Source organism: Rhamphochromis sp. 'chilingali' (genome assembly GCF_963969265.1).
Source record: "Rhamphochromis sp. 'chilingali' genome assembly, chromosome: 7".
Taxonomy (NCBI): domain Eukaryota; kingdom Metazoa; phylum Chordata; class Actinopteri; order Cichliformes; family Cichlidae; genus Rhamphochromis; species Rhamphochromis sp. 'chilingali'.
The window spans coordinates 20,648,337-20,672,500 of NC_137934.1; the positions used below are offsets into that span (position 1 = coordinate 20,648,337).

General features: G+C 40.9%; 1 protein-coding gene across 2 annotated transcripts in view; it reads right to left on the bottom strand.

The window, feature by feature from the left end:
* plxnb2a.1 (plexin b2a, tandem duplicate 1) overlaps nt 1–23,909 on the bottom strand; it is a 241,960-nt gene extending 218,051 nt beyond the window's left edge. The window contains exon 1 of one of the 2 annotated variants that reach the window (XM_080887371.1): nt 23,403–23,909. The gene's annotated coding sequence lies outside the window, so the exon portion shown is untranslated. The remainder of the gene's footprint in view (nt 1–23,402) is intronic. The other variant, XM_080887369.1, reaches the window with a different exon arrangement.
* Between the last annotated feature and the right edge of the window lie 255 nt (nt 23,910–24,164).

Sequence of the window (24,164 nt, forward strand, 5' to 3'; positions counted from 1 at the left end):
ATCCCAGCTTGTCAGCAAACACTCACCAGCTACTCGCTAAGCCGTTGTGAAACTTGAAAAGGTGCCTTCACAGCACAAGTGGGAGCGTTTGAAGCACTTTTACTTTAAAGGTGAACATTTGTATTACACCTTATCAGGTTTTACTGAACATTCTGGTTATTTTAAGAACCACATTTTATCTCAATGCCACAGTAATGAACGGAGATGCTCTTAGAAAAATGGGAGGGAGCAGAGTAATATCCAGCCATATATGTGGTTGAAGTTTCCCGTCACGTGTTGCCTCAGATCTTTGGATTCCTGCCACTTCCATGTTCCTTGTGTGTTTGTTGGAATTTCAGATACAGATCTGGAGCGGATGTTTGTCCAGGCAGACATGCTCCGTTTCAGATCTTACCCGGTGATACACTACCAAATGAAATGCACGACCAACTATTCAACCCACACATGACATGCGGCTATTTACTGCTTACGACATTCAAATGGAGGTTAATACAAAGGGGCAGCAACACTGTAACAAACAAGAAGCAATTACAGGAAAACAGACACACAAACGCACACAGAGATGGATGAGAGACAAATGTCCTGACCTTCCCACAACCTTCCTGCCTCCTTCCCCACCAACACTAATTACCACTGAGATGCTAAAATGACCTAATGTCCAAAAACACTCCAAAAAAACAGAAATAAAACAAACTGTCCAACTCAATCTGCAGAGCTCTACACATGAAAGCAGATTTATTGGAGAGCTTCACATGCAGACCGAGCCAGTCGTGTTCAGTGTGGTGCATGTGTTCAGTGAAGTAAAATCTAACATGTGGTTTCATTTAGTCGTAACAATGTGACTGACTGCAAATGGGTAGAGCTCCTTTATTTCCACTGCTGTGTGCGAGACAGAGATGTAAACGGACAAAAGAGACAAAATGAAAAATGGAGAAACAACAACAAAAAAGACACACGCACAACAAATGGGGCTTTGTCCTGAGAGCCAGTTCTATTTTAGTCGCACTTTTCAGCTGCTAAAATACTCGGATTTGACCCGTTCTGCTTCTCCTTATTTCCTCTTGTATTTATTCTGTTACGACAATGTATGCTCATATTAAAAAGCTTTAAATAATGAGCTCAGAGTATATGCAAGTAGTCCCTGTGAGTCAAAAGCTAATCCCCCACATATGAAGATTTCCTCTCTACAGCTTTGATCGTCACCAAATTGCCCAGAGTTTGTTGCACGGAGGACCCCAACTTGTCTGCAAACACTTGCTAAACTTAAAACTCAAAGTCAAACTTAAAAAGTGGGACTTGACAAATCGAAATCAGAGACCGTCTGCCCTCAAAGCAAAGGTTATGCGCCTAACTGCTACAACCCACCAGCTCTTCAAGCTTACAGTTTGTCAGGGCCAACCAATCACAAAAATTCCTCTTACAAGGGAACAAACTAAAAGCTCTTTTTTCACACAACGATGAGGGACTTTAAGTTTCTTGTTAATAGAATAACAAACACCTAAACAACAAATAAATGACCTTTAGTTGTTATTAATCGTGCACAGCTTTAGTTGCTTTGCTGCTCGTAATAAATGACAGTTGACGTGAAGTTAGATAGTAACATCCAAATTCAGCAGGACATCTATCTACGTAACTACAACTACGTACTAACGCCACATATCTACGGTTGGACGTCTGAGTCTCCCCCTGCTGGCCATTAGAAAGAACGCATGCTTCACTTCTTAAGCTACATCCATGTTGTTCACGGTTTAACAAACATATTGACAAATTGAACATATATTTTAGAATTTTGTTTTGCATTTTTTAAGTATTTTAATATACTTATTTCTGACTTAAACACTTTTAAGAGGCTCTTTTTAAAAAAACCAAAAAAAAAACCCAAAAACACTTTGTGAGATTTAATGCAAATGTTTCCAGGAAGAAGCAAATAAATCCAAGGAGAGAAGGAAAGGAAAGTAAGACTGATGCCAAGAACCGAAAAGAAAAAGAGCAAGGCACGGAGCCAACTCATGCAGGGTCAAAAGCACAGGAAATGAAACACACACACACGCACACGCACACGCACACACGCACACACACACTTTATGTGACCCTGATGCCTTCAGCATGACTCAGAAACCGAGAACAAGGTTTCTGCAAGTAATCAGGCTCTGAGCTCACCCCCTCCAGAAGCTTGGAAGAAGCTCCAGAAGAACTTCATAATGAGAGTATTAGATGACAGACAAGCCCACATAACAATGTAGGGAAACAGTTGAAGTTAAAGATGATGCTTTACCTTAACACCGATTCCTAACTGAAAACATATTCACATTTCTCTGATCAGATGAAGGCAAAACACAAATTTGTGTAATAAAGTGGTATTAACAGATCTCCTGGCCAACAGGGGGCAGATGTCAGACATTCACTGTAACTTAGCTCTGCTTTGGTCTTCACTGAAATATTTTTAGGACTCAAAAACATAACAACAGTTTTCTTTTGCCTTTTTCATAGCAATGCAACCTCAAACTCCCCCAGCAGGCACCAACATAACGCAGACTATATATATATAAAAGATGGATGTAGCTACAGTGAAGTCACCAAATTGTTTTGTAGCCAGAAGTTACCACATTTGGAAATACAACAGGTCCCATTATCTGTCAGTAACCCCATTAAAATGCTTCAAAAGGCACCAAGAGACAGAGGGCCAAAGCATTTTTATAACAGGCTGTAAACACATTTATCCCACCTGTAGTTAGACTTTTAAACAATGGAGCCTACGGGACTGACTCACTTTTGGAGCCAGCCTGAAGCGGATTCAGGCTGAGTCTTGAAGTGGCTTCATTTCTCGGCCCTGGTGGTCGTCAGAGGATGATGGGGATGAAGGTGAGAGGGTAGTCTTACTAAGCCATGAGTTGTTGTTTTTTATCCAATAATGTTGGAGAGCTGAATGAACCACCAACGAACTACTAATGGAGTTAACTTGGCATCCAGTGATAGGATGTGAGAAAAATATGACATCAAAGGAAATTGTAGGATTACCTAGTTAGCAGTAATTGTGTTTTCATAAGAAAATACAGGAGAAACTGGATAATTCATAATCATCCTGAACTTGATTCATTCTTATAAAAAAAAAAAAAAAAAAAAAAAAAGCCCACATAATGTCACAGAGCTCTGTCCACACTGGGAAGAGCTCTCCTTAAATAACCAGCACACACAGGCACCGGGATATTGGAAATGGGAGCCTCGGCAGCAGAGAGCATGTCTTAAAATTATACAGCAGTCCCGGTTTTCAGGCCTTTTGGCCTCCGTTTCGGAAATGAATCCGGTGCCTTTGATCAGAAGCTGGTAGTGGGGAGCATGGCTAATCAGATTTTCAGGTATCCACCACTGCGACAGATGTAAACAGGCTCCTTTCGCTTAAACCAGAGAGAAGTCTCGCAGCTGCATAATCGTTTTGTATTCACAACACAGGTCATGAACTCGGCAGCAGACTACCTGGCAGAGAAAAGGACAGACAAACAAAATGTGGAAGGTGGGTGTTGGAAGTGTTTGGTCTGAACAAAGTGGGTGATCCACAGTGAAAAGGAGAAAGGTTAAGAAGAGGCCAGAAAGCCAGGAAAACTCAAGAGAGCTGAACAGATGCTCACCCAGCAGGTTAAACGTAGGACCACACAGACACACACAATCACAAAGCCACATCTTACAGCTGCAGCAACTCCGCTAAACTGCGTTAAACCTTTATTCAAGGGTAACGCTGCGTCAGAGCCACTGGAAAGTACTGACAGCCTCTGATTAGTGTGTATGTTTTCTCCCCACTTCCTGCCCTCCTGCAGCTAAATGGGAATCATTCGACAAACATTACTGTAGTCTTCTAGGGGGAAGGAGCTGTTGACCTTTATTTGGCTCAGAAAGTGCCTGTCCTGTTACCCTGTTAACATCGATTTAACCTGGTTAGACTTGAAGAATCAGGCTGTACTTCAGGGCTAGATTTAAAGAAAAAAAAATCAAGTTATAAAGAAATGCAGGAGAAACGCAGCTCAAGGAAAAAGCAGCCAAAAGCCACGCTAGTGAATCTGCGAATGTCAGTATTGCTATGCTAACATGCCGGTTATAATTCACAATCTTAATACGTTCCCCATGTAACACTTCAGAAAAAGACAGAGGGGGCACCTAAGTCAGCAGGGACTCGTCTTCTGCTAACCATAAATGTTGTGTGCAATGTTGTTTATTTCTGCTGAAAACTAAAGCCCTTTAACATGGGAGTGTATGGGGACTGACTTGCTTTTAGAGTCAGCCTCAAGTGGGCACTAGAGGAACTGCGGTTTTTGGTCACCAATCTTACAGTCAGTTTACTAACTTGGTTTTCACTCCATGTAGTTTATGTGACCCCATGGACCTGAGAAGGATGGAAACACGAGAAAACAACCCACAAGTTAACAGCAATAAAAACAAAAAAGCCTATAATTTTTATTTTCCACACTACCGGGCATAATTTTACCTGACAAAGTCCTAACAAAGTCAAGGAAAGGTCTGCCAAATCCAAAGGACAGAAGAAAAATGAACAGTGAAAGTAAAATGAAAAAAAAAAAAACAAAAAAAAAAACAACAATAAAGAACTTGCTGATTCAATTTAAAATGTGCATGCTTCATCTGTAATCAGCAGTGTGTGTGTTCATCATGATTACCATCACTGCATGAACAGTGGCATGGTGATTGCATGATAAGGACAACAAATAGTGCTTCCACTTACTAAGCAGGAGACTCGCAGCTTTTCATACTAATTCATGCAAAAAAACACACACAGAAGGCTGGAAGCTAAACACGAAGATAAGATTTACACAGAGAAATGAAGTCAAAGCAAAGCAATCCAGGCGTGTGGGACAGTGCTGGAGTTAGACACTCAGATGTTGAAAAAGACAAAATAGTGGAGGAAAGGACAGCGGTTTGAGGTTTCCTTTGGTGGAGACTAGAGGTCAAACTGCAGCCATGAGAACACACATCCACACATCCTTCAGCTCCAGCCACACTGCATTCAGGAGACAACTGTGTGTGCAACCTCCACCACCTGGCTTTTCACATGTGTTAGAAGAGGTGAAAAAACATAACACTTCAGACCGCATGAGAGCGGGCCGCCTCCCACCTAACCCACAGTCTCATGGCACCATGCAGGCCTGAAGCAGGAGTAAGTGCTTGTGTCTTTCACACCGTGTTTTATGTCTGATTGTCACACACACGCACACACACACCTCAGCTAACAGCCAGCAGTATCAATGAGATGCCAAAGGAGCCTGCAGACAGGGGGTTTGGGGTGCGATCGCACTGATAGATCAACATGGACGCTGCCACACATTCAGCTGAAAATGCAGCTCCGTCCTCACTTTGACTGTTTCCAAGAGTTTGTGGAATAAAAGCTACAATTGTTAAGTTGTTAATACAACTTATTAGTCTACTCTTCGTGTGCAGCCATTATTACACATAATAAAGTGCTAACAAACTATGAGGACGTTGTGAAGGCGATTAAAGACAGCTGACATCTGTCCATCTATGGGCACTAGGTAAAGGTAAAGTGAGGGTGAATCATTCATCCACACAGGAGATAACAGAGCTGACTACATGCAGTAATAGTACATAAATGCAAATTGAGGTCTGTAGAAGAGCGCCAAGTAGTAAGTAGAATACAGTTTAGGGAAATGTGTCCACTGTGTTTAGCAAAATAGGCAAATGTCCATTATTTTGTAAACAGTAAACGCTCCGTCTTTTATACAACCCCTTTTCTGCTCTTATCGACCACTTGGAGCGCTTTTCTCCAACCACAATCCCACAGCACTTTATTCTACAGTGACTTAAAGTGGATCCATTTGACTTGATTTCAGAGTGTAACAGTGCAGTTAGTTTCCCCACTTTGAAATAATCCTTTTTTATCTCTCACCGGGAATTTTTGCAGCTTCTCACTTCACACTGTGTGAAACACTGTTTTGGCTCCTCGACCCATCCCCTTCAAGCCGGTGGTTGTCAGACTTTCCCTGCCACACGACAGTCATTACCAACAAAAAAACATTCAAAACCAGTTTGCAGTATTTGCATAGACTTGTCTCCATGCAAACTACAGCCGAATGCAGGAATCTGCCGGAGCAACCGGCAATCACAGGGACGTTTTTAGTGCAGCACGTTCTTTGTGTGACCTAACAGCCAGCAACCTCCAGCAAACCCCTCACCAACCAATGAGGTACGGCTGGGTATCAATTTTGGGATTTTTAGAGTACCAACCAAACTACATCTGCACTTAAAAGCAGCGATTCACACTAAAATCAGTCAGCGCCACATTTCAGTATCTGAGCTTTGCCAGTGTTGCTCTTGCTAACAGCTGCAGGCACATACTGACCATTCAAGCTAAACACACTGAAAACTTCAGACTAGGTAGAGCTCTTTTACACTTTGGTATGAAAGTTAATGTAACTCATCCTCAAAGATACCTTTAGGTAACGTCAACTTATCAAATTTTACAACCGCTTACCTATCACATGCACACACTCACTCACTTACTTTCAGGGCCATCTTCCATACTGCTTGACACTCAACTCGACACTCCCTGTGTGGGAGCAACTTTCAGAAGAGGACGCGTGGTTTTAATTACAGCCCACACAGGAAGACCCTCTCACCTCTAAAATACTCAGAGCACCAGAAGTCTGTTGACCTGAATTGCTTCACTTGCATTTATAAGAACAGTTCTCAGACATGTTTGCACATTTGACACAAAATAGGACTGCGCTGTATTCTCAGGCATCAGGTGTTTGTGGGTTTCTCGTTACGAGTCACAGATTTAAACACCGATACAAGGTTTCAGTTAGATAGTGAGATAGACTAAAGTAAAACATGGTAAAGTCCCACAGCCAGAGAGCACATATCTTACACCATCACCCTCAACTAAAAAACAAATCCCCCGTGGAGTGATGAAAACTAAAAGTGCAACATATACCAACAGGATTAGTGATTAAAACACATCTTATGAGGAAAAGCTCCTATAAAGAGCTTTATTCATCAACCATTTTTAACTGATTTTATTCTTTTTCGTGGATGAATTTGTTGTTTGGATTATGAAATGGTCCCAGCGCAGCATCTTCAGTTTCACAGCAGATGAAGAAAAATACAAAAGCTTCACCTTTGAGAGTATTTGTTTAAATACCTGCCTATACACACGTTTCTGTGCACAGACAGAACAAAGCCACACAGAGAGGCAGTCTTGACCGATTTATGCAAACTCTATTTACTTGGGATTTTGATAAATGGCAGTTGCTTTTAACAACTCAGTTGAATAGATTAATCCCTTTTATGCATATAAGGAGGATTTTTTTTTTTACTTTCTACAAGATGTAGGTTGAATCGCTGGCATCATTTGTCCTTTGGTCCAAAAAAAAAAAAAAAGTACCTAGGCATTTTTATTAAGCTTGGTGGAGAGGTGGCGTGTGAGTAATGGAAGAAGAATCCGACCCTTAAACGTCCTTCTGATTGGCTGACATAATCATAAAACATGCTGACTGCATTTAAGGACATCCGCGCTCAGTGACATCATACAGAGACCAGAGTTCAGAGTGTTGAGACAAGAAAAGAAATTTAAACATTTTGTTTTGCATCACAGAAAATGTTTAAAAGTAGTAACTTATTCTATCAGCAAGCAAAAATCAAAATTTAAAAAATCCTCATAGAAAAGAAACTTCATGTATAGATAAATTACAGCATTTTTACTTTTAGAGAACTCACAAAAACATCAGTGGCGTGGACTGAACTAAAAAACTGGATCCTACATTTTCCAGAGTGCAATGCAACAGCCACGTAATGCTCACTTTATGGTAACCTCATACATCTAGTTTGTACTGCAGGAGTACAGTTACAGCCAGAGACACAGCTTCTCTGAAACAAGTTGAGGGATGCCCACATAAATCGCTGGTAAAGAATAACTCAGACCTAACTTGGTAATAACTCAGCGTACCTGCAACGAACCTGATGTAAACCGGTATAAAGAGAGAGTAAAGAGGACTGTAAAAAGTTTCACAGCTCTGCTTTTATCATCTTAACCCATCTGAACAAACAGAAAGCAGTCAAGGACAACACACACATACCTGCTACTCTTTGTACAACAAACACAACCTTCAGCCTTCAAGCTTCAACCTGGAAGCATGTTACACAAAGGCACTGTAACCCAAAGGCAACACAAATACACGCGCACGTAATCAGCCTCTAAATGCTGTCCCATGTGACCTGACCTGACAGCAGTAACAACCATAAACTACTGACATAAACTACTGCCAGACATTCTTGCAACTAACTCTCATTTATTATTTTTCTAAAAAATAAAAGAAAATATTTAAACATCTTCATTATTTTTCATCTAAATCTAAAATCTAGAAAATGGGGCTTTGGCTCACAGACATTATTCTTACTTTGCTGTTTGGAACATTGGTCAACTTTAATGTCTTTTTTCTTCTGCTGCTCCCTTCAGGGGTCGGCACAGCGGATCATCTGCCTTCATCTCACCCTCCCCTGGCGTCCTCCTCTGTCACACCAACCCTCGCTTCATCTCTCGTACACGGTCCGTTGCTTTGGATGTTGGTCAAGTTTAATTTAAGTGCCCATTATTATAACAACATATGACAGAAAATAAGAAAAAGCAGAGCAGAATCCAATTAATTCATCAAAGACTTGTTTTGGCACCAAATTATCTTTGCTTACCATTTCATCAGGTTCTGGTTATCTGAATCTCAACTGAGGATGAACATGTGGCTCAGTCATCGATAAATTAACTCCTATCATATTTCCTGTATGCCGGATGCTCCTTTTATCTACATTTCTTTTGGAGACAAAACAAAGCAGACGCACTGCAGTGATGCAACATCAACGTAAGCAGCGGTAATTCCCAGCTCATAATGATTTTATACAAAGTATTCCCGTCCTCTGGCTGATGCCCGCGGCATGTAGGTTTTTGTTAAATTTGGTAGCTGATTGCATTAGATGCAGGGACTTTGCTGTGGCTTAGAGATCTGATTCTCTTTTAAATGGGAAGCATGGTCTAAAGATTTTTTCTAAATAGACACCGGTCTTGTTTTGATACGGATAACCTTGGAGGTTAGTTTTTAGCACGTTTCAGGCCTTATAAGACCTTCTCAGTGGATTTGTACAATAAACCCAGTAACTCCACGTAGTTCAGACATCAATACGCTATCAAAATCAGTTGCTCAACATGGGTGCTGCATTAAAACGGAACATGCCCATGCTGGTTTCCATTAAAGCGCCTTAATTTGAGTTTTAATGGTGTTAATGTCTCCAAATGATTTGTGAATGAGGAGGAAATGGGGCAGAGGTGAGCAGCGAGTGAGAGACAAGGAAAGGGCAAGAAGAGGAGGAGACAGCGCTGCTGCTTCATAATCGGATCAAGCAGAGGCCGTGAATGGAAACAGCGTTGGATGACCGTCACAGTCTCAATGCAGAAGCAAAAGCAGGAGCAACACACCAGCAACATTACGGCTCCGTCGGTGTTTACACAGGATGCGTTCAGCCTGGTGCTGAGCTGTGAGGAGGCGGCGCTCACAGAGGAGAAACAGGATGAAGCGACAACTTTTTAGCCTACTGTAAAGAAGACCTTCTCAATAGGTGTAAATAAAGTGGTCGGCGATCATCACAACATCTGAAGGCAGCAAAGGCAGTCTTGGCAGCAGCTGAACCTCCTCCAGGCGATTCATAATGTCAGGTAAAGGCCCAGAAACCCAATATAAACTAAATGACAAAGCAACCCTATAGGAACAGACTAAACTGAATAATAGTTATAGATTTATAACAGATGTGTAAATGCAGACACACAACGGTCAGAAGGAAGCTTTTAGCTCCATGGAGGAAAAATTCAAGAACTACAGCAAATGAAGCAATCGGACGTCAGATGCTGTGCAAGCTCTAAAGATTTACTGGTACATTTGACTCCAAAGTCCAGTTTGCCTAATCTAAGTGATCACTGTGCAGCGTGCACAGTTCAACAGCTGTCTCTCTGTAAGTCACTATGCAAGGCCAAAAAAAAAAAAAAACCCAGAAAAGGAAAAAAGTCACCATTTTCAGTATCACCCAAGTACCTTACAGGCTGCCTGGCAATCAGGGCCCAGCCAACTACTGGATGACCCCGTCTCCCTCCAAAATAATAAAAATAATTGTGTTAAATAAACAAGATTCAAATTTTTTACCAAGACCAAAATAAATGTGATTTCTGCCTCAGTCAAGCGGCCCAAGAATAAGCTTTATGAAAGCAGATTTTATGGTGGAGCTGCTGTAATGGACTGCATTAGACTGCGCAGGTGCTCCCAATAAAGTGGTTGCCGAGCACATGTGTCCTCCATGAATATTAGCCTGAGGATAGAGGCTTGTTTTACAAGCAAAACTATAATTACTAAGAGTTACAAACACAGGTGTGTTTTGGTGGGTTAAGAACTGAATTTTAATGTTCCACTGTTTAAAAATGTAAACCTTTTGCCAAACAGAAGAGCCACAAGACTGCCACAAGACACAAGACTGAACGCAGAAGATCAAAAATCTCGTTCAACTTCTCATGAAAGAAGGAAAAAAAGCAAAACTACTCAACACCAAAAAGAAAGATTTAGAAGTGCATCAATCTTTCTAGTATAATGAACCTCCTGCTCCTCCTGTAATAGGCCCGTACAATAGACGTTAGCAACTAGAATAGCAAGTAATTAAAGGCATTGTATGAAATTAAATGGAGATAAAGAAATGCTGGCTGGAATCATTAGACTGAGGGGCATTGTAGCTCTCCTCCCTCAGTCCTTTTTTTTGTCTTTTCATGTTTTCTATTCTTTACCAAGCAGGCAGCAACCCTTTATTCATTTAATCATTACTCTGCTCTGAGTTTGACGCTTCACATCTCCGAGCACGCTGACTGACGTGACCCTGAATTAACAGAGAGAGACATAGACAGCCGGCAATACCCAGGTCGTTAAATGGCCCTCTACGCTTCCCACTCTTCATTCCGCAGGCAAATATCTATCATCATAAACTGCCGTGTGTGAGACAGAGATACAGAGTATGTGTGTACGTGTAAGCAGTCATGATGATGAAGTTAAAGGGCAGCTGGGGTGAAATAAATGGCGCCCGATGGTGCAGCGGCCTTCGTGCACGGCACTCCTGGGAGTTCTGCAAAAGCGTGATGCTGACAAAACAGACTTACAAATTGTTCAATCAACGAGACAATGCGATCTGACTTGATGGGATCCATTTTCCCCCTCCATCTCCCTCCCTCGCTCTCTCTCTCGGGGCTCCCCCTTCCTGGGTTTTTGTGATGTGGAGGACAGAATGGAGAAACAACGGGAACAATTTGCCAAATGTGTGTGTCGCACACAAAGCTCCCCTTGTGCCATTTGGGTTTCTTCTCCACGAGAAATTGCCTGGAATGTGTACGTGCTTTGCAGTATTGAAATTTCCTTGAGAAACACTCAGACAAATCAAGTCTCATCATCACTAAATGTCCACAAACACAGACTTTTGAAATACTTTTACCGGCAACTGTCAGTCCAACTAAAGCATAGCTATAGAGCAGTAACATGGTCAGACAGTGGATAGTTCAGATAACACTGGGCAAAAGAAAGCTTTGATAAGACTTCCTGTGAATAGGTGAGCAGAAACTCAGCTAATAAAAGCAATCGATAATCTTTCGGCTTCTAAGTGAACAAAACGAGGAGAATGTATGCTATCATAACCAGAACATAGAAATAAAACACACGTTTCTAGCTTTCTACAAAGATATACTCACTACTCATCAGAGTTCCTTCATTATTATAAGGTCACCCTCTCTACTTTTAAGTTTAGACTTAAAACTTTACTTTTTCATAAAGCCTTTAGTTATGGCTGGATCAGGTGACGCTGAATCCTCCTTCGGTTACACAGCAATACGTCTAGGCTGCTGGGGCATTCCCTTGGTGCACTGAGTGTTTCTTCTACCCTGTGTTTGTACACCACTCTGCATCTAATCATAAATTATTATTATTATTATTATTATTATTATTATTATTATTATTATTATTATTCTTTGCCTGTCTTCCACAATGTGTCTTTGTCCCGTCTTCCTTCCCTCACCTCCCTTTCTTCCTGTTAAAAGGGAGTTTTTCTGTCTCGCCGTTGCCAAGTGCTTATTCACAGGGGATCAACAAATTGTTGGAGTTTGTCTCTGTTATTGTAGGATCTCTTTTTTTACTTTATAAAACACCTTGAAGCGACTGTTGTTGGGATTTGGTGCTCAAGTCAACTCAATGCAACAGAGACTGTCATTGTTTCTGTATACAACTCTTCACCCACTCAACACAGATTATTACAGGGCCATTTGTAGAGTTCAAATTTTAATGACCATAAAATTGTCAGACATCTAAACCAGCAAAAACAAAAAGATAAAGATGACTCCAAACCTCATATGCAACACTAATTTAAACTTGTCAAGCCAAGCATCAATAAAATCTATTTTCCTCACCTGGCAGGACGAGCATAGAAACAGACTTTTGTCTTCCGCTGAGGATCAACAATGCTTCAGATGAAACTTAGTTTGACACGTTTCCTCTTGAGCTCACAAATGAATTTATCACTGGAGGAACTGTCAAAATGATTGAGCGACACAGTAATTGTTTGCTGCAGTTCCACTTTGCAGTTCACACCCGTTCGTAGCACGAGCTGGCACGGGGGGCAGCAAGGGTTCATGTACAGTTCAAGACATTCAATTAACACACGCTCAGTTCTCTTGTATTCTTTTGAGAGGCTGTCATGTTTCGCTTCTAAAAGGCAGACGCCATTCAATGTGAACTGAACCTTGAGAAACTCGATGTCAGCACTTACTGTGGTTCTGAAGTCAGCACCCGCTAACCCATTAGTACCAGCACAATATGATAGTGTACATAAGATAGTTAATGCAAATGACCTAAAGGCAATCATACCCGTCCAGTCTGATTAGCTGCAGAAATGTAGACCAGTATTATTTTTTGACGCCAAAGACGTGGAAGAATAATTTCAAATCAAACAGCTCACCAGCTCATCAGTGGTCTCCAGCTTCTAACCCATAATGCCATCAATAAAATGTTGAATTTTCAACGATGGAAAACCAAAACTTTAAAAGAAGATATGGAAGAGCAAGTTAAGGAAAACCAAATGCCAATAAGCAAACTGGCTCGCAAAAAGCATCAAGATTAAGCAGGTTAAATACTAGTGCTGTGCAATACTGCGATCGATCCAGTACAAAGTAAATACAGGGACAGTACTGCAGATACTAATACTGATCGTTTTGACAGTGCATGTTTGAGCACAGTTCAGCGAGCTGCAAACTGAACTCAGACTGCACTAGCATCGAACCAATAACAATGACCCTTGCTGAACAGCCATTGCACGCACTGGAATCAAAGGACGGCAGCTAGTGGCGGTTATCGCTGCTTTATTTATTTGAGTCTTATACTGATAATGGCTTTAAACTGCAGCACAAGCTGACCTGTACAAGTCGTGCACGTGTAAACGCTTTAAACATTTACACATGCACGGCCACAGAGAACAAGAGGACTAGAGCACAGGTCGGTAATCAGTCAGGCTGGCTTCTTAAATCACCGCTCTCCACTCGGAGGCTCCCTGACAACAGCAGCATAATGAGAACGGCACATTAACAGCTGGACAAACAAAACACAGAAAAGCTCGTCCGCGTACACGCCAGCCTCAATCAGTGGCTCCAGACACACAATCCAAGAGGCAGGCTTGTTTTAGCCTCCATGAGAGCATTTCAGGGCTTAAAATGCACTCAGAACAACCGCTCCGCAGTTAGAAAGTTGATCATTTAGCATCGTTTTCTGCGACCGAATCAATTTAGGCCTGCTTTCCCCCACACCTGCCTGGTAGAGGCGTTTACAGAAATCAAAAATGATTCTGCTTAAAAGTGCTTCTAAAACCATAAGAGGACATGAAAGGAACTGAAGACCGGGAAGTTATCATTTATGGACTCATTATTTTATCAGAGATGCACATGCTCCAAGCACAGTATAAATTCACATTCACATAAATAAATAAAATAAATGTCTGTTTCACAACTGCTGAATTATGATGAGAGGCTCTACCTTTTTTCTATTGTGAACACCTAGCGACAGACGGCTGAATCCCTCATAGAAAACCCTCCTCAGAGCAAAAAAAAAAAGTCAACTTTTTGATGTTTCTGGAAGCAGGATTTCTTAAATACACTGACAAGACTAAAAAATATTCAGAGATGAAAAGAGGGAAAGACGAACAGAGAGCACGCAGCTCTTTATCTTTAAGCCTGCTACAGTTTGCTGTTGTTTATTACCAACAGGCTGCATGACTGAGCGCGCTCATTATAATGTAAAGGAAGTGTGAGACAAACGGAGCAGCAATGAGCATATATCAAAGGTGTCGGCATAGTGCTGGTGGTGCGGGTGGTGCAGGCGGTTGGAAATAAGATGAGGAATCTCATGGATGATCGCTTTAAGAGGCTCCACATGAAAACAGCTATACGTTATAAATAAAGTGTAGTCTCTGAGTGGAGGCTCAGAAACACGGGAAAAACTGAGTCTAGACAGACTTTACACCAGTAAGCACAGACTGAAAACAAAAGATGGTCACTGTGACATCACCCGCCAGTTTGAGACCTCCTGTTCCCAAGCGTCAAATTTAGCAACATGAACATCATTATCTTGGTTTTGTGCAAACAGGCCATATTTGGATGGAGTTCTATTCATCAGCTGACACAAGCAAGCCTCATTAACAAGATGCATTTATCTGATACGCCGCATGTATCAAAAATGCTTCAAAAGGCACCGAACCCCACAAACACAGGACAGGCCCAGCTCAACTCCCAGCATACAGGCAATAATGTATAGTCAACATTCACAACTCCAAACGTTAGAGTTTAAATGTGTGAGCTGTAAAAGATTTATTGCCTGTGCATCTCTCGCTCACTTCTTAAATTAGCTAAAGAGATCGAAACTTTTTTGTAGCAGGTTGCAAACGTGTTTATTTCTGCTGGACATTTAAAGATGGCAGGCTATGGGGACAGACTCACTTTTGGAGCCCACCCCAAGTAGCCATTAGAGGCAATACAATGTGTGGCATTTGGCTCATTGATTATCTAATCATTTGATTCATAATAACTATTAAATGACAGAAGAAATACATGGAAAAAAAAAAAGCATTTTCCAGAAGACAAAGTGACTAACTGAATATTATTAGTATATTTTTATGCCTACTGAAAATTATTCAGCTCAAGTAAATTAATTCCACCTTTTTCCAAGTCTAAACCCTTTGTCATGTTAATATTATTGGAATAAACATCCTTGCTAGAACTGCAACTAATTAAACGCTGAGCAACCCACTGGCTGACGGCCTGGACCCTCATTCCTCCTCCTTTTTTTATGTTATTATTTTTAAATCCCTAACACTTCCTGTTCATCTCTGCTCTAATAAAGCATGCGGTTTGAATGCATTACCTTCCACTGTCTGAAACCTCACAAGCATTTCTAAGTGTTTAGTAACATTGCAGAAACCTTGGAGACATAAGGCTACATTACTGCACAGAAACAGGACTGGTTACAGATCTGCAGCTACATTTCATTTCACTGTTTTAAAATAAGGAACTTTTTAAAATATTTCATGGAATGGCAAGAGTCAAGTTCAACCCATGACATACCAGGAAGGACGATGTTGTGAGGTGATCAAAGGCCAAAAGCAACTAGACAAGTGAACAAAGAAAAGTCTAGCTGAAACTATTACCTATTACCGTGAGTCATCCAACAGGTTTACTTCCTGTGAAGTTATGCACACACACATACACTTGCTTAGCCTCGACTAGCCAATCAGAGGAGGGCTGAATGTCAACTTGACCTGCTGTTAGCGCAAGTGGGAGGGGGAGGTGTGTTAGTTTGTCCATGTTTTGGGTTATATTTTTTATCAGATTTTTCATCTTTTTTGTCTTTATTCCCATTTGTAATGCTGTTATTGTAAAACCTTTACATTCCCCACAAATCTTTATGGCAAATATTCAAACTCAGCAACAATCTGCTAGGCTCTGGGGCACATGAGCACCTGGGTTGGCTACAAATTTGACCTTGACCTCCATTGTTAGCACCCAAGGTCAAAGTTAAAAAAGGTTAAAAATGATTTTTTAAAGAAACGATATCAAGTAACATATCATGCGAAAGGGCGTGAGGAGAGCTTTGCAAAAAACATTTATTGTTGTAATATGACACCCTATGACATCACAATGACATCGTAACAGGCAGATGTCAACATGATGGAATAAAAACAGCGTGAAATATTGGTACAGCCTTTGCGCCCATACTGCCCTGTCTTATTTCTCCAAATATATTTTGAAAGCATCTCCGTGCCCAGCACTCATCTCGCCGTCTGAAAGCGGTTATATAAACTATGTTTCTTTATCTAGGAGCCATTAACTGCTAAACAACAACAACTGATCAAGAAGTGCAAAACAATATCTTCTGCCAAGGGTTTACACACACACACACACACACACACACACACACACACACACACACACACACACACACACACACACACACACACACACACACACACACACCTAAAAAGTTGCTGTCTGACCTCTGACCTTTGCCACTCTCTCCCTGTGATAAATGACTGCAGCACAGAGAAAGCATGTCTCAGTCTTCCGTTGCTCTCTCTGCCAAGTTGTGAAACATAATTTTGGTCCATGCTTCGAATTTAAGAGAGCGGAGACATTTTTTTTGCGTTTCAACAGCAGCTACTGCTGCTCAGCACTGAAAACCACGGACAGGCTGACAGGCTAGAAAATGCATTAAAAAATAAAAAAATAAATTAAAATGAAGATGAAGATGTCTAGAAAGCTTTCAGAAGGTTTTACGCAAATATGAAAAAGATGTTGAAAAAGAAGCCAACAAATACTACAAGGAGCTCTCCTATGAAGCTGCTCAGATTTTTAAAAAGTGAAGTTTCTAGTTGCAGAATCACTCAACACATGCTGCAGAACGTCTGCGCAGCACCCAGCAGACAATCAGCACAGGAAGCATTGCACCCATCTGTTAGAGACAGTTTGATCTCCAACATTTTGTTCAATTTCACAGCTTATAAATACAGATTAAAACCAGCCTCTGCCATTTTCTGCAACTACAGAAACAGTCTGTTCCACATACGGCTGTAAGAACCCAAAGCAAACCTGAAACAGGATGTTCGCCTGAATTTAAAAAGTAATTTCAACCAACAGTCGCTCTTTGCAAAGCTAAACTTTAACATACTTAAACACCAAAAACAGAGAGTGAAACTTTTCACTGCATATTAGTTACATTTAAATTATCACATCAGCATGTACTTGGACAGTATAGTTATAATAATCAGGAGATTTATTGATTCATTTATTAATAAATAAATAAAAATCTATACAAACATCCCGGGTTCAATATAAGGATTGATTAACCAGCTTGTCTCCATCAATCAATTCAGCTCTGAAGCAAACTGTGTGAAATTATTAATTAGTCATTGTTTCTTCAGTCAGTGTTTTCACAATAAAATACCAATAAATCACCTTTTTTGAAGATTTAAAAAAATGAAAAAAACTTTCTTTTAAGCTGCCGCATCCACCAACCTCATTAAGAAGAATGAAAGCTGCTTGCATGCAGATTAAACTGCTGGTTGTTCACATTTGGCAGATTTCTTGTAAACCTTGCCGCAGGCCCACAACAACCTCTCTCTTTCAAGCAGTGATACCTGCAGTGGTGAGTCTACAGAGGTGCACAGGATTTACTATTAATTTTAAAGCTTTACTTACCAATTATCTTTTCTGATACATATTTACAACAAGAATATGTTCTTGAAGATTAATTACATCATGCTAGCTTAAATTGACCTTTCTGGTGGCCACTAAAAGTAGACAAGAGGCCAAGCTACACACTGTTGAACACTAATGGGTGATACATAAATCAATGCACAGTTTCAATAATTACTTAGAATTGCTCATATACAGTACTTGCGTTCAATTTGGAGGCATTTCATAGAGCTTAATTAACAAACTGGCAGACCAATATTCATCACAAACAATGATTATTCCCTATACTCCCAGGACTGTGTGCAGCACATGCAGCAGAGTAGCATCACAGCTTAGCAGACAGTGGCACGGTCACAGCCTATGGAGTACGATGCACTACTGCTAATTAAATTATACAGGCTTGTGCAAAATGCTACACAGCCTGGGATTCATGCAAAGTCCCTGAGCTAATAACATGATGAGGCTGCAACACCACCTGCAAAACCATCTTTTTTTTCCCTTTTTAATACCACACACATAAACCGTAAGAAATTGGGGACTTAACAATTTAGTGCTTCAAAAAGCATTATTTTACATAATAATTACTTTTACAGAGTAGTTGTGTATTTCATTGTAGCACTGTATTGTTGTAAATTCTTCCTCTGGATTAAATAATTATTTTTTATGTTTTTAGAACAAATTCTTCTAATTTTTTTTTTAAACCACAGCTTGCTAATAACCATCAGTTTTGGTTTGAAAGCAGAAGTAGAAATTAAACACACCAACACTATCTGCTTGTGCTTCTATCTAGCACAGAAATCCAATTACAGCCTACTATCATTGTGTACTGTATATAAGCAGTAGCATAACTTCCTGTTTAAGCAGAGTATTGAATGTGGTGCTGTTACTCAACCACCAAATTGCATTCCACTTAAACAGGTTTCTTACAGTCAAGCGGTGGAAGTGCAAAGGTGACACTAATGTATAGTTAAGCCCTCAGACTGACTGGGCTTCTGATGGATGAGAGCTTTACCAACATAAAAACACAATACTTGTTCAGTTGGTTACACAGTGCAGGGTGGGGCCAGAGCTGCTCTTTTTAATACACAAACACATGAGAGACAAAAAAAATCAAGCTCTTAGCAGAGGTGAGAGCAACAGCAGGTTCAGGATATAAAAAAAAAAAGTAAAGAAGAAGCCGAGCTGGAAGGACGCTGCATGCAGGCTCGGTAACATCTCAAAGTGGATAGCCAATCTGCTTGTTAAGTGGAGACCTACCGATCCTGTTTCTGGGCCCAAACATCTGCTGCTGCTTTGGATGAGCCTCTTGTCTTTTTAAAAAACACGCTGCAATACTCTGTCTCTCTTTTTACTGAAAAGAAGCCCCTTAAAACTACTCAGTCACCATTCGCAGCATCGCCAGCTTTTTATCAGCACCATTCATACGCGGCATGTCCTTAGGTTTTTAAAAACTCAGAGCATGTACTACAGTTCATGGTTTCCGTGACTGCTGTGGATGGGTTCATCACAGATATTGCTTTGGTGGAGCTTTGGTTTTCAGAGTCTCTTTGAACATCACGGACCACAACATGGGCTTTTCAGGAGAACAGTTTAACTCCCATCCTTTATCTTTATTAGCCGAACCATAGCCATAGCCTGTACTTAGTAACCAGGTAACACATCCTCTTGTCAACTTCTTCAAAGTTTTCCAACCTAGTTTAAATCCAAACTTAAAGCAGTGCTCATATTTTTTCTTAAATTACTTTGAGATGTCTAGCAGCAAGCTATATTTACTGCCAACTCCTCTAAACCTTAGAAATCCCCTTTTTCATGAGTATTGACTTAAATATCTTGTAGGACATTCATATTAATCATTTCTGTCACTGAAAGAATTTGGAGTCTTTAATTTTCTGCACCACGTCAGTGCAGAAAATTAAAGACTCCAAATTCTTTCAGTCTTTAAGTGAAAACGTGTTTGGGCCTGGAAATGGCTAACGACATCAAACTTACATAATAGATATCGCCACGCTGGAAAAATACCAGCCGTTATCAATGATAATTCCTCTTTTTCCTTTGTTCCATGTCGTAGCTTGTTTAGGCAGCGCTGGCATTTTCCATTAGATGTTAAATCAGCCAATAATTGAATGAGGAGTTGGGAAACTGCCCGAGCAAGCTAGCTTGCTACCGTACTTTATTGCGTAGAAACCTTACTCTTTTGTTTGAATCCATACAACAAGGTTAAATGAATCTGGATGGTATAAAGCAGTTAATTAGCTATACTTGATTCCTCACCTTTAGACTAGCTGTCTCTGAGAGACTTTGACAATATCCCCTTTTTTTTGTTACAGATCATTCACTATGTAATGTAATTATTTATTACATTTACAATGTAATAAATACTTTGAAATGAACAGTTTATGAATTAGTGAGCGTTCGAGGTACATTTTGTTTCATTTTAGACACAGTCTAGAGACAGTCCTGTGAAAAACTAAACACACCACATGATTAATTTGACAATAACACGATAGCTTTATTTTGCGGGGAATTGTAGCTCATCCCATCTTACAAAATTGCTTTAATTCATTGAGATTTGCAGGCATTCAGTTACACACAGCTCTGAAGTATTATCCACAGCATTTCAATCAGATGGACCGTTTTAGATTTGTTGCTGTGCTTGGGGATCATTTTCCTGTTGCATGACCCAGTTTGGGCCAAGCTTTAGCTCTGGACAGATGACCTCTCATTTGACTCCAGAATACTTAGTACACACTATACTTTTGTATACTGAGGGATACATGGTTGACTCTGTGACTACAGGGAACCCAAATCATCACCCCTCCACCTCCATGCTTGACAGTTGGCATGTGGTGTTGTGCATTGTCCAAATATTGCCACTGTGGTCTCATCTGTCCAAAGAACCTTGTTTCAGAAATTTTGTAGTTGGTTCAGATGTAATTTTGCAAACCTAAGGTGTGCTGCCATGTTCCTTATCCTTTCCAAACAAGCCATACTTGTTCAGTCTTTTTCTAACTGTCATGAACTTCAACCTTTAAAATGCTAACTGAGGGCTGTGCAGTCTGAGTCGGACCTCTTGGGTATTTTGCAATTTCTCTCAGCATTACAATCTGACCTTGACACACCTGAATGCTCCAGACCAGGAAGTTACCAAAGCTTCCACTTTTATAGAGTTGGCCAAACTAATTGATGTTAAGTTAATCATGATTAGCAGCAACTGGTTGCCATTTACCTCATTAATTTCTATACAAGGGCTGAGGGTGTACTTTGTTTTTTACCAAGAGTGTAGCCATCTCCCACACATTTCCACTCTGAGCTAACCGCGCAGTAATATCACAGTTACAAACTAAGCATGTGGCTAAAAGGTGCATAAGTGCACTTCCCAAACACATTAAACTACTCCTTTAAATTGTGTTGTTCTTTAAAACCAGCAAAAGGCAAAGGGTGCCAAATTTAACAACTTAAATTATCAGCTCAGCCCACATCATTTCCTGTTTCATCTGGGTTTTGTCTTGTTTTTTTAAACTGTACAAGTAGCGAATATTACTTACTGCCAGTTCTGATTTGGCCGAGCCTTCAGACCAGGGTAAAGCCTATTTAAGCAAATAGAAAAGAGAAAGGTAACCTCAAGGATCCAAAAGCTCTGTTGCCAAATGCAAAATGTCTCTAGAAGTTACCCAAAAAACACACAGTTAACCTGCTGACCTTCCAAAATGTTAAATGTCATAGTAATAAGTGAAAAAGGAGGCATTGCCCTTTTATTTTCCTTTCTCTTAGTTCTCCATTTCTACGTAACCGAGCTGAAAGTCAGCCGTCCTGCTGAATCAACCCAGTGAGCAGCCAGTGAAATTCCCTTTACCTGCACTGTCTGCATCTAAGGCTTTTTCAATGTAAAGCTCAGCTGACGAGTCACTTCACTAAACAGAAGACAGGGTTTGTATTGTGCTGTCCGTAGCATTGTGTGCAGATGAGTTAAAACTGCCTATTAAATAGCATGGCTTCTAGGAAAACATTTAAAAAAGGGGATTTACTGAAGAGCTTATTCAGACTAACACGGTGCTTTTGAACCATCGATTGCTTTAAGAACACATTAGAGATGCGATTTCATTGAGAACATTGCTTGAACAAGCACCAGCAATGACTTTTAGGAGACATTTCCATCACTCATACTGACACAGTAAGCACAACCCGGTAATTGGCTGCAAATTTCATGTTAAAAAAAAGAAGGAAAAAAAGGTAGGAGTTATAAAGTTTCTGGACACATCTGATCGACTCCCGCTCATCCAAACTTCCCCCCCAGTGGCTGCAGTAGCTCAAACATGACAATGAACTGCTCAAGAAGCCTTGAAACTGCACGCTCGGCTGATTGGAGTGTCCTGTTAGCCCTAATAACATCAAACAACCTGAATCTAAACAGAGCTACGTCGCTGCAGCTATAATAGTTTTATGGCTCCAGAGCCCAAGGTGCAGTGTGGAGGCTATTCTAATCCATTAACTCACACCATGGGCAATTACCTCCCCATCATGTACAGCAGTTCTCTGAAGCAGATGGCCAGCAGCACACTTTCCAAGATTCATAGTTCCTCGCATGAGATGGGGACCAATGTGTTTTAATGACCTTTGGAGCCAAAGATTTGACTAAGTACAACCATTATCTGGCTGCTGTTGTAATGGTTTAGGCACTTATGATCAATAATGCCTTCAAAAAACATCTGCTTCAACCACATTACATTAACTACAATGTTAGGGATATCTAACTGATGTTGAGTTACAGCTCAGTCTTTTAAAAAAGCCCCTCTCATTGAGATCGGTATGGAATTAATGGGCAGAATCAATAAAAGATAATGGGTTCCTACAGCTGTTGTAAATTCCAATATGTGGAGTTGACACTGGAGGAAGTCGGTCTGGAATATATTATTGTCACCGACTCAACAGGATCAGCCCACTGGCTGAGGCTCCAGATGTTCTGAGTATTGATGGGTCCCAGCACATTCCGCTGTCTCCCATATGCCAGACTTCGTTTAGGAACCTTTAAATTAAATGTATTCTAACCCATTAGCAATATGCAAGACTCTAACATTCTGCAGCCAATCATTACAGCAGAGACTCCATATCAGCTGGACACTTTTAAAACTTTGGCAACTTAAAGTTTTAGTGTTCCTCAGTGGCAGCTGATTACACGGATGAAATCATGTCCACAAGTTGTTGTTTTTTCTAAAGAAAACGCAGTGATTGGAATATGGCTTTAATGCCGAATATCAACTACCTTCCATGCTAAGTATAAAACACCACTTAATCACAATGGTGACCGTTCAAATCGCTAATAACCGATGTTTGTTTTTAAACCTGAACTTTTGTAAGCGGAGTTTGGTGTAGCGTTCTCCAAACAAGGCATCGAGGGGAATTCACGCGTTGATAAGGAATCACGAGTGCTCTGGAGATCTTTAAAATCCTCCTTAAAGGCTTTTCTGCTGTGAAGGGCTTTGGGAGACTGCGCTTGAGGACGAACAATAGTTTTGTTTCTGCGTTAAGTATTCATAAAAGGTGCGGTTAAAAAGTAACAAGCAGGCAGCCAAAACGCCGCTCAACGTACCTCTGGATCCGCCGCTGGCGTCCCTCTGCGACAGACTGCCGACAGTATTCCCCAATTAAATCAAATGTTAGCTGATAAAACTCGTCCTGCGTGTCCTCGGTCCTTCAAAAAGTTGCCCAAATTACATCCTGATGTTGGGAAGAGGGAGGAAAAGAGTGCCGACCGGACCGGAGCGCAGCGCACGTCTGCCCGAGCCGCTGCGGGGAAGTTTAGTTTAACAACATTCCCACGGCAAACAAGTGGACACGCTGCCTTCTATGTGCTTTACACGCCCAGGAATTGCACACCCGGCTCAGGTGTGATTCATATGGCAAGCCAACACGCACTCAGACACGCGCGCCCGCTCACACGCGTATACTTCCAGCTTTTAAAGGAAGGAGCGCGTGCTTTCCGTATCCAGAGCCGACGCGAGCTGCACACATCCAGCAGGATCTACTGCCACGAGCTCCACTGGAAACGGCGCGAGATGCAACAAAACTGAGGAATATCAGGGTGAAGGCTTTTCCTCCTCCTCCTAACACTAACCCCCAATGCCTGTTGGCGTATATGCTCCGTCAGGTTTGCAGCGTCAAACACAAAAAGCATGCACAAGCTTCCTTTCAAAATAAAAACTTATAGAAGGTTTAACCTTAAAAATCTTATGTGCAAGAATTTCCTTGTTCAGGATAGATAGGAGATGAGTCAAATGCACAAAAATAAGAGTGAAAAGCAAGCTTCAAAGCTAAGGAAACTTACATCAAAGTAAGTCATTGTAAAACAAAG